This window comes from Bos javanicus, chromosome X, assembly GCF_032452875.1.
Source record: "Bos javanicus breed banteng chromosome X, ARS-OSU_banteng_1.0, whole genome shotgun sequence".
Classification (NCBI taxonomy): domain Eukaryota; kingdom Metazoa; phylum Chordata; class Mammalia; order Artiodactyla; family Bovidae; genus Bos; species Bos javanicus.
The window spans coordinates 68,262,886-68,275,069 of record NC_083897.1 but is presented as its reverse complement, the minus strand read 5'-3'; the positions used below and the strand labels follow the sequence as shown (position 1 = coordinate 68,275,069).

At 39.0% G+C, this 12,184-nt stretch overlaps 1 protein-coding gene across 3 annotated transcripts in view; it reads right to left on the bottom strand.

Annotated features, from left to right (window-relative positions):
• CHM (CHM Rab escort protein) overlaps positions 1–12,184 on the bottom strand; it is a 249,696-nt gene that overhangs the window by 155,359 nt on the left and 82,153 nt on the right. The gene's annotated exons all lie outside the window — the stretch shown is intronic.

Sequence of the window (12,184 nt, the reverse complement as noted above, 5' to 3'; positions counted from 1 at the left end):
TACCAATTTCTATCAGGATATGTGACGTTTTGATGCATTCATTTGGATGTGGCTGTTGTGACACTGCTTAAGAACTAGGACAACAAACCTTCCATCTGCTAAGACTCAACCATATCTGATGCACATATTGTGTGGGCTAAGTCACTTCAGTTGTGTCTGATTATTTGTGACACTAAGAACTGTAGCCCTCCAGGCTACTCTGTCCATGGAATTCTCTAGGCAAGAATACTAGAGTGGGTTGCAATGCCCTCCTCCAGGGGATCTTCCCAACTCAGGGATCAAACTCATGTCTTTTATGTCTCCTGCATAGAAAGGCAGGTTCTTTATCACTAGCACTAACTGTGAAGCCTGATGCAAATATTACTTGTTACCAAAATAGTTTTAAAATTTTGTTGTCAAAACAGCAGGCCCAAAATTACTTCATTCTACTTAATTTCAGATATTTGAAAGTTGGTGAGTAGCTGTGTCAAATCTTGATTATACGTAAAAGTATTTTTGAAAAGTACTCATCCCAGTATAACTAAAGACTTTATAATAATCAAACTAAATATTTTATATTTAGAAATACACTAAAAATAAGAATGCATAATAAAGTGTATAAACTCTTACTAGGGCTTCCCTGGTGGCTCAGATGGTAAAGAATCTAGGGCTTCCCTGGTGGCTCAGATGGTAAAGAATCTGACTGCAATGCAGAAGACCTGGGTTCAATACTTGGGTTGGGAAGATCTCCTGGAGAAGGAAATGGCAACCCTCTCCAGTATTCTTGCCTGGGAAATCCCATGAACAGAGGAGCCTGGAAGACTACAGTCCATGGGGTCACAAAGAGTTGGACACAACTGAGGAGCTAACACACTTTCAAATTCTTACTAAGGATTGAAAGTGGCCTTTTAAATTTTTCAATAATTTCCAATTATATTCTATGGAGAAAATCACATCATACAATATTTGAATACAGGGGATTTCTGAAGATGTCAAGAAACCTTTCCAAATCTCAAGGGCCAATTTTTAATCTGTTTAAAATTTTATTCTACTTGATACACATTTCTCAGAGAAAAAACAATATTTAATGTATTATATATGCTCAATAAACTAGTAGTGAGATATAACTATAATAGCCTTTGTTTTAAGTAAATTCACCTCAGAAAGTTTCAAAACTTACAGATTTCACAAAGTAGGCAATAATTATTTTTAAAAGGCTCTACTGTCTTGAATTTAACATTTTAAACCGACAAAGAGTAGCAGCAGACAGTTCTTATTATCAAGTATAATTATTAGATAATCATAAACATCCCAACACAAAAGAAGAGGAGGTGAAATATAGGAGCTTTGAACAGGGTTACCAACCTGAAAAAAAGAAGCATGTGAAGAGAAAAAGGATAAGATGACAAAGTCAAGATGCTGGAGTAGTAAAAGAAGCATTAAAATAAATGTCTACAAAAATACCTTGTTTTAATAAATCTAATCCATTACCAAAATTTATTTTTTAAAAATTCCCTTCACTCACCCAAAATTTTCCATTCAGACAGTTAAGATATTTATATTTAGGTTGCCATTGTTCTGAGAATTTAGGCTAAATTTTCTCATGGAAGGACTGAATATGCTTCAATGTAAGGTGACCCTCACACACACTTGCCAAGGATTACATTCAAAAAATGGTTCCTGATCAACATAAAATAATCGAGGCATATTGATAAAAAAATAGCTAAATGAATCTATTTACATCATTTACTTTCTTGATTTATACATAGCTTGAATTATTACATGAAATGTTACTTCACAAATATCGCTTGTTTTTCCACAGTCTAACTGCATACTGAATTGCATTCAAACTGAATCTTCAGTACATCTTCAATGTCAATTTCTTTGTCATCACTACAGGTACTTTTTGAGTCACTTATTAAATCAATCAAGAAAACTGAAATGCTTAGTTTGATACTTGGTACATAATAAGTGCTTAATAAGTCTTAGCTGTATTATTATTAGTTACCTGAATACAATGTTCTAGAATCTATCACCCTTCTTCCCCAAATGTCTAAACACTTCTGAGATACAGCAGTTTCTTAGTCTATGTATGATGCTCTCAGAAGGAATTCCATATCAAGCTACAATTACCATTTATAGAAAATTAGGACAGTTTTTAATGTCTCATAAAAATTGGTAAATTCCAAGACATAACCAACTCTGCATGTTAAATGTATGCTGTAAATATTATAAAAATTACTTTAGAATGATGTCTAACTTTGGAGTAGTGAAATTCTATTCTGAGGGGGAAAATTACTAAACATATATGAAATTTCTTTCCTTGTTTTTTGTTTTTAATTATTCTATCAGGTGACTTCTATATAAGCAAAACCACCAATGACAGATCATTTCAAATTAATGTATCTTCCCAAAATACTCAGATTTTCCCCCCAAAACATACTAACTGAAAGAACTAGTAATATGTGAGATTTTGTAAGGATAGAGATATTTTTTTGAAAGAATATTTTGGAGAAAAATATTTGCCTGATACTTGTGTATACAGAGTAATTAGAACATGGTATCAAACATATATGATTTATTCTTCAGTCATCATATTTATTTATACTTAAAAAGGGATGCTACTATATTTTAGTAGCATTGGGATATTAGCTGAAAAGGTGACTACAGAATTTTTGTTAAATAAGTAAATAAAAATTATCAACCCTATAATACAGATGAACCTTCATGTCTTCTTCAACACAAAGTAATTATATGACACAAAATACAATCTAGTAAATTAAAAAAGAAGGTAAGGGAGAACAAGATGGTGGAGGAGTAGGTGGACATGGAGTACATCTCTCTCCATGGATACACCTTTAGACACAGAAGGGCATGCAGAACACCAGCTGAGAGCAGACAGGAGTACCTGACCAGCAGAAAAGAATATATAGAACCATGCAAAACTCAGCAGGATGAAGGAATTAGGGGAAAAAACAGGAGTGTTAGTAGGACTGAACCTCCCCTCAGTGGGTGGGGGAACTGAAGCAAGGGTCCGATTCCCACATTGGGGCAACTGTCTGAGTGAGAGGAGAAAAATTTAAGGCTGAGAGTGAAACAACTGATCTGTGGCAGCCTAAATGGAATGAGAATCAATCCTTGCCACAGCCATACATACCCCAGACAGGGAAGCAGGTCCCCTAGAAGGTACAGCCACTGGGAGCTGGAGTTTAGGGTTTGTGGAGCAAACCCAGGTCAAGGGCTGCTGTTGACTGTGGAGGAAACAGATCGAGGGGATGTAAGGGAGGAGATTGTAGTGGGAAATGCCTGTGGAAGAAAGCCAGGCAGCCATGGAAGCAAGGCAATACTGCTGAGTCACGCATTGGGGGTGGGGCTATCACCAAAGCCTCTCTCTTTCCATGCCAGGATCCAGCAGCTGAAGGATTCAGAGGCTGACCCATCAAACGGAGTAGGACCCCACCCAGGGTGCTCCTTTAAGTGCCTGACAGGCCGACCTACAAAGTAGGACCCGAGGCAGCAGGGACCCTCTATGTGCTTGACATGCCAATCAACAGAGATGGAAGCCAGGAAAGGGAGCCCTGTAAGTGCCTGAACAGTCAGAGCTATGGAGAAAGACTGGTCAAAGAGGCCTTCTGATTGCCAGCTACTAGAGGCTCGGAAAAAGACTCTGATAGGGCCATAACTCCTTTGGCAGAGGAAGTCCATGTCCCTGAATACTTGGCACTGCCAGGGTCTCCACAAGCCAATCAGCTGCGCCACCTTCACACACAAACTGCACTGGGGCAGAGCTGCCACAGGCCAAAAATAAAACCTCTTGCGTCTATGCACACAGGGTCACTTTAGTCACGTCTAACTCTTTGTGACCCTGTGGACTGTGGTCTGCCAGGCTTCTCTGTCAGAGAGGGGGGTTCTCCAGGCAAGAATACTGGAGTGTATTGGCCAATACTGGTTGCCATAACTTTCTAGAGCACTATATTTCCTGCTGCCCTAGCCGTCAATTCCCGAGTACCTGGTGCTGCCATAACCTGTGACCAAGAAGCTGCACCACCTCCACACCTGGTCCTCACTGGGGCAGACCCAAGTCCTCCAGGGCAGCCTCAGGAGCAAACCCCAGTGGACGATGCACATGCAGAGGTGGAAGTAAAACCACAATTGAAACCCAGGGGCAGTGTGGCTAAGGTAGAAGACGCAAAACCAGCTGTATAAGCTGAAGATTTACTCTATACGATCAACTAGGCAGACTCAATGTCCAGGAATATATAAAAGGACATTGAGAGCTTTCACAAAAGAAAACACACTAGTTCTGATATCTATGGACACTGGCGGCAAGAACACACAGAAGTAGGACCAGATTAGAATCTGAGCTGCCCCTACAACAGGTTCAGAGGTCAGGACAGTGTTGGAGGGCATCCTAGGGAGGTGAGGTGGACTTTTCCCAGGGAGGGAAATGACTCTGACAGCAGTGATTCAATAAAATAAAAACACTTATTAGTCTTATGTTTTGACTTGTTCTGTAGAATCTTACGGATTTTTACGTTTTACTTTTTTTTTTTCAGTTTCTTCCCGCCCCCCCACCCCCCCGCCCTGTTGTACTTGTCGGTTTTACTGGCACTATGAAATCTAGGTAAATTCCTCAGCTTTTTTATTTTCTCAGTCATATTTTTATTGTTATTATAAACCTCTGCCTCTATGTTGGGCTTTTGCAGTTCTATGGAATTTTCCTTTTTTTTTTCTTCTTCCTTTTTTTTTTTTCGTCTCCTTTTTCACTTTTAATTTTTAAAAACCTATTATGTTTTCTACATTTACTCCTTTGTTTGCTTTTCCTACTGTTCTTTTCCCCTTGCAATTAATATTTAATGTATATAAACCTTTATCTCCCTCTATTTAACTTTGCATGTCTATTCTTTCTTCTGTTCCTTTCCTCTCAACATATTTGTTACATTGCCTTATTCCCCACTTGGCACCTTGCTTTAATTTTGTTTTCCAATTCGTACTTTAGTTAGTTTTCGTTCTGAACTGGAAGAAATAATTTTTGGTTTCCTTTGTTCGCCAGGTCAATCTATTGTATTTTATTTTTCTTAGACTGTTTTAATTATGCTTATGGGTGTATATCGGAGAAGGCAATGGCAACCCACTCCAGTACTCTTGCCTGGAAAATCCCATGGACGGAGGAGCCTGGTGGGCTGCCGTCTCTGGGGTCGCACAGAGTCAGACACAACTCAAGCGACTTAGCAGCAGCATGGGTGTATATGTATATGCATTTATTCAGTCACACTTTATATTATTGTTATAAATCTCTACCTGTTGGGCTTTTGCAGTTCTGTGGGATGGGGAGGGAGATGGGAGGAAGGTTCAAAAGGGAGTAGATATATGTATACCTATGACTAATTCATGTTGAACTTGGACAGAAAACAACAAAATTCTGTAAATCAATTATCCTTCAATTAAAAAATAATTAACTCAGGCGGTCCTAAGATAGCAAAGGAATAGGACGGGGAGACCACTTTCTCCCCGACAAATTCATCAAAAGAACATTTAAACGCTGAGTAAATTCCACAAAACAACTTCTGAATGCCGGCAGAAGACATCAGGCACCCAGAAAAGCAGCCCATTGTCTCAGAAAGGAGGTAAGAAAAATATAAAAGACAAAAAAAGAGGCAAAAGAAGGAGGGACGGAGCTCCATCCTGGGAAGGGAGTCTTAAAAAGAGAGAAGTTTCCAAACATCAGGAAACACTCTCACTGCAGAGTCTGTGGCAAGCCTTGGAAGCACAGAGGGCAAAAAAATAGGGAGGAAAAATAATTAAATAATTAAAACCCACAGATTATGAGCCCAACGGTAACTCCCCCAGCAGAGAAGCAGCACAGACGTCTGCACCCTCCACTAGCAAGCGGGGACTGGGCACGGAGCAAGGGCTGCTTTGCTTAGAGTAAGGACCAGGCATGAATGCCCTGAGGACAATCAGAGCGAACTACTTTGGGCTAGCAAAGCAGACTGTGGGATATAGCTACCACACGAAAAGCCCTAAGACACTGCCAGGCCCGCACAACAGAACAAAGGGCTGAACAGAACTAGCCGGCTGCAGACCATCCCCCTCTGATGACAGGCAGCCAGAGCTGGAAGGCGGCAATTGCAGCCCCAGAGACATTACCTACCTAACTGCAAGCAAGCTTCTTTGCTAACTAAGACTTCTTGGGGTTCTGGACAGTCATCATCAGCCTAAGAAGGTGTGTCGGTTGTACACCCAGAAAACCGAGTGGCAGGGACAGGAGAGGCGATAAGTGGCAGTGACCACACTCGCCAAACACCTCATCACCCGAGCTGCTCTGAGCTGGGAAGGGCACAAAATGCAGGCCCAATGGAGTCTGCGCCTCTGAGGACTACCCAAGTGCCTAAACCTGAGAAGCTTAGACCTGTGAGGTGCATGCAGCCCAGGGCCGGCCTCGGGCAGTTACTGGCGGAGCAACCTAGAGCCTGAGCTGTATGGGCAAGGAGGGTGCATGCGCCATGAGTAGGGGCAGGCCCAATGTGGCTGAGATACTGCAAGCACACGCCAGTGTTATTTGTTTGCAGAGTCCCACTCTTCCGACAGCGTGACTGAACAAGTGAGCCTAAAAAAAAAAAAAGTGTCCACCACCGCCCCCCTTGTGTCAGGGTGGAAATCAGACACTGAAGAGGCGAGCAAACAGAAGAAGCTAAAAGCGAGGGAACCGCCTTGGAAGTGACAGGTGCAATAGATTAAAACCCCGTTGTTAGTACGGACTACATAGGAAGGGGCCTATAGATCTTGAGAAATATAAGCCAGACCAAGGAAATATCCGAAAATGAACTGACCCCACACTGTCCACAACAACACCAGAGAAAGTCCTAGATATATTTTTACAATTTTTACGATCATGCTTTTTTTTTTCTTTTTTTTTAAATTTTTAAGTCCTCTATTACTCCTTTAATTTTCATTTTTATAACCTACTATTACTTTTCAAAAAAAAAAAAGACGATACTGGATGCTTGGGGCTGGTGCACTGGGACGACCAAGAGGGATGGTACGGGGAGGGAGAAGGGAGAGGGGTTCAGGATGGGGAAGACGTGTATACCCATGGCAGATGCATGTTGATATATGGCAAAACCAATACAATACTGTAAAGTTAAAAAATAAAATTTAAAAAAAAAGACTTTTTTAAAGCAAACTTCATATTTTTCTTCATAATTTTTGTGACTTCTTTTTTCCTTCTTCTTCTTTTCTTTAATATTGTATTTTTGAAAGTCAAATCTCTACTATAGATTATTAATCTTTGCTTTTGGTATTTGTTATCAATTTTGTACCTTTAAGAACCCACTCTTCAGTACCCATTTTTACTTGGGAGAGAGATTATTGGCTTGATTGCTCTCTCCCCTTTTGGAATCTCCTTTGTCTCCACCAAGTCACCTCTGTCTCTTCCATCCCCCTTTTCTTCTACACCCAACTCTCTGAATCTCTGTGTGTTCCAGACGGTGGAGAACACTTAGGGAACTGATTACTGGCTGGATCTGTCTCTCTCCTTTTCATTCCCCCTTTTATCTTCCTGGCCACCTCTGTCTCCTTCCTCCATCTTTTCTTCTCTGTGTAACTCCATGAACATCTTTGAGCACTCCAGACTGTGAAGCATACATAAGGAAGTGATGACTGGCGAGTTTGCTCTCTCCTCTTTTGATTCCACTTCATCTCATTTGGGTCCCCTCTAACTCCCATCTCCCTCTTCTCTGCTCCATGTAACTCTGTGAACCTCTCTGGGTGTCCCTCATGTGGAGAAACTTTTCATCTTTAACCTAGATGCTTTATCACTGATGCTATACATAATGAGAAGTCTTGAGACTACTGTAAAAATAAGACTGAAAACTAGAAGCAGGTGACTTAAGTCCAAATCCTGAGAACACTAGAGAACTCCTAACTTCAGGGAACATTAATCAACAGGAGCTCATCAAACGCCTCCATACCTACACTGAAACCAAGCACCACTCAAGGGCCAACAAGTTCCAGAGCAAGACATACCATGCAAATTCTCCAGCAACACAGGAACACAGCCCTGAGCTTCAATATACAGGCTGCCTAAAGTTACTCCAAAACCACTGACATCTCATAACTTGTTATTAGACACTTCATTGCACTCCAGAGAGAAGAAATCCAGCTCCACCCACCACAACACTGACACAAGCTTCCCTAACCAAGAAACCTTGACAAGCCACCAATAACAACCCCACCCACAGCGAGGAAACTCCATAATAAAGAGAACTCCACAAACTGTCAGAATACAGAAAGGACACCCCAAACTCAGCAATATAAACAAGATGAAGAGACAGAGAAATACACAGTAGGTAAAGGAACAGGATAAATGCCCACCAAACCAAACAAAAGAGGAAGAGATAGGGAAACTACCTGATAAAGAATTACTACAAAAATTATAGTGAAAATGATCCAAAATCTTGAAATAAAAATGGAATCACAGATAAATAGCCTGGAAACAAGGATTGAGAAAATGCAAGAAAGGTTTAACAAGGAACTAGAAGAAATGAAAAAGAGTCAATATATAATGAATAATGCAATAAATGACATCAAAAACACTCTGGAGGCAACAAATAGTAGAAAAAAGGAGGGAGAAGATAGGATTAGTGAAGTAGAAGATAGAATGGTACAAATAAATGAATCAGAGAGGAAAAAGAAAAACGAATTAAAAGAAATGAGGACAATCTCAGAGACCTCCAGGACAGAGTTAAACGCTCCAACATTCAAATCATAGCAGTCACAGAAGAAGACAAAAAGAAAGACCATGAGAAAATACTTGAGGAGGTAATAGTTGAAAACTTCCCTAAAATGGGAAAGGAAATAATCACCCAAGTCCTAGAAACCCAGAGAGTCCCAAACAGGATAAACCGAAGGCAAAACACCACAAGACACATATTAATGAAATTAACAAAGGTCAAATACAAAGAACAAATATTAAAAGCAGCAAAGGAAAAACAACAAATAACACACAAGGGGATTCCCATAAGGATAACAGCTGATCTTTCAATAGAAACTCTTCAGGCCAGGAGGGAATGGCAAAACATACTGAAAGTGATGAAAGAAAATAACCTACAGCCCAGATTACTGTACCCAGCAATGATCTCATTCAAATACGAAGGAGAAATCAAAAGCTTTACAGACAAGCAAAAGCTGAGAGAATTCAGCACCACCAAACCAGCTCTCCAACAAATGCTAAAGGATATTCTCCAGACAAGAAACACAGAAAGGGTGTATAAACTCGATCGAAAACAATAAGGTAAATGGCAATGCGATCATACTTATCAATAATTACCTTACACGTAAATGGGTTGAATGCCCCCAAAAGACAAAGACTGGCTGAATGGATACAAAAACAAGACCCCTACATATGTTGTCTACAAGAGCCCCACCTCAAAACGGGACACATAGAGACTGAAAGTGAAGGGCCGGAAAAAGATATTCCATGCAAATAGAAATAAAAAGAAAGCAAGAGTAGCAATACTCATATCAAATAAAATAGACTTTAAAACAAAGTCTGTGAAAACAGACAAAGAAGGACACTACATAATGATCAAAGGATCAATCCAAGAAGAAAATATAATTATAAATATATATGCACCCAACATAGGGGCACCGTAATGTGTAAGGCAAATGCTAACAACTATGAAAGCGCAAATGAACAATAATACAATAATAGTGGGAGATTTTAATACCCCACTCACACCTATGGATAGATCAACTAAACAGAAAATTAACAAAGAAACAAAAACTTTAAATGATACAATAGACCAGTTAGACTAACTGACATCTATAGGATACAATAGACCAGTTAGACTAACTGACATCTATAGGACATTTCACCCCAAAACAATGAATTTCACCTTTTTCTCAAGTGCACAAGGAACCTTCTCCAGCATAGATCACTTCCTGGGCCATAAATCTAGCCTTGGTAAATTCAAAAAAATTGAAATCATTCCAAGCATCTTTTCTGACCACAATGCAGTAAGATTAGATCTCAATTACAGGAGAAAAACTATTAAAAATTCCAACATATGGAAGCTGAACAACACACTGCTGAATAACCAACAAATCACAGAAGAAATCAAAAAAGAAATCACAATATGCATAGAAACAAATGAAAATGAAAACACAACAAAGCAAAACCGATGGGACACTGTAAAATCAGTGCTAAGGGGAAAGTTCATAGCAATACAGGCATACCTCAAGAAACAAGAAAAAAGTCAAATAAATAACCTAACTCTACACCTAAAGCAACTGGTAAAGGAAGAAATGAAGAACCCTAGGGTTAGTAGAAGGAAAGAAATCTTAAAAATTAGGGCAGAAATAAATGCAAAAGAAACAAAGGAGACCATAGTAAAAATCAACAAAGCCAAAAGCTGGTTCTTTGAAAGGATAAATAAAATTGACAAACCATTAGCCAGACTCATCAAGAAACAAAGGGAGAAAAATCAAATCAAAAAAATTGGAAATAAAAATGGACAGATCAGAACAGACAAGACAGAAATACAAAGGATTGTAAGACACGACTATCAGCAATTATATACCAATAAAATGGACAACTTGGAAGAAATGGACAAATTCTTAGAAAAGTACAACTTTCCAAAACTGAACCAGGAAGAAATAGAAAATCTTAATAGACCCATCACAAGCACGGAAATTGAAACTGTAATCAAAAATCTTCCAGCAAACAAAAGCCCAGGTCCAGACGGCTTCACAGCTGAGTTCTACCAAAAATTTAGAGAAGAGCTAACACCTATCCTACTCAAACTCTTCCAGAAAATTGCAAAGGAAGGTAAACTTCCAAACTCATTCTATGAGGCCACCATCACCCTAATACCAAAACCTGACAAAGATGCCACAAATAAAGAAAACTACAGGCCAATATCACTGATGAACACATACGCAAACATCCTTAACAAAATTCTAGCAATCAGAATCTAACATCACATTAAAAATATCATACACCATGACCAAGTGGGCTCTATCCCAGGGATGCAAGGATTCTTCAATATCTGCAAATAAATCAATGTAATACACCACATTAACAAATTGAAAAATAAAAGCCATATGATTATCTCAATAGAAGCAGAGAAAGCCTTTGACAAAATTGAACATCCATTTATGATAAAAACTCTTCAGAAAGCAGGAATAGAAGGAACATACCTCAACATAATAAAAGCTATATGTGACAAACCCACAGCAAACATTATCCTCAATGGTGAAAAATTGAAAGCATTTCCCCTGAAGTCAGGAACAAGACAAGAGTGCGCACTTTCACCACTACTAGTCCACATAGTTTTGTAAGTTTTGGCCACAGCAATCAGACCAAAAAAAGAAATAAAAGGAATCCAAATTGGAAAAGAAGAAGTAAAACTCTCACTGTTTGCTGATGACATGATCCTCTACATAGAAAACCCTAAAGACTCCACCAGAAAATTACTAGAACTAATCAATGAATATAGTAAAGTTGCAGGATATAAAATCAACACACAGAAATCCCTTGCATTCCTTTACACTAATAATGAAAAAACAGAAAGAGAAATTAAGGAAACAATCCCATTCACCATTGCAATGAAAATAATAAAACACTTAGGGATATATTTACATAAAGAAACTAAATACCTATATATAGAAAACTATAAAACACTGGTGAAAGAAATCAAAGAGGACACTAATACATGGAGAAATATACCATGTTCATGGATCGGAAGAATCAATATAGTGAAAATGAGTATACTACCCAAAGCGATCTATAGATTGAATGCAATCCCTATCAAGATACGAACGTTATTTTTCACAGAGTTAGAACAAATAATTTCACAATTTGTATGGAAATACAAAAAAACTCCAATACCCAAAGCAATCTTGAGAAAGAAGAATGGAACTGGGGAATCAACCTGCCTGACTTCAGGCTCTACTACAAAGCCACAGTCATCAAAACAGTATGGTACTGGCACAAAGGCAGAAATATAGATCAATGGAACAAAATAGAAAGCCCAGAGAAAAACCCACACACCTATGGACATCTTTCTTTGACAAAGGAGGCAAGAATATACAATGGAGAAAAGACAATCTCTTTAACAAGTGGTGCTGGGAAAACTGGTCAACCACTTGTAAAAGAATGAAACTGGAATAGTTTTTAACACCATGCACAAAAATAAACTCA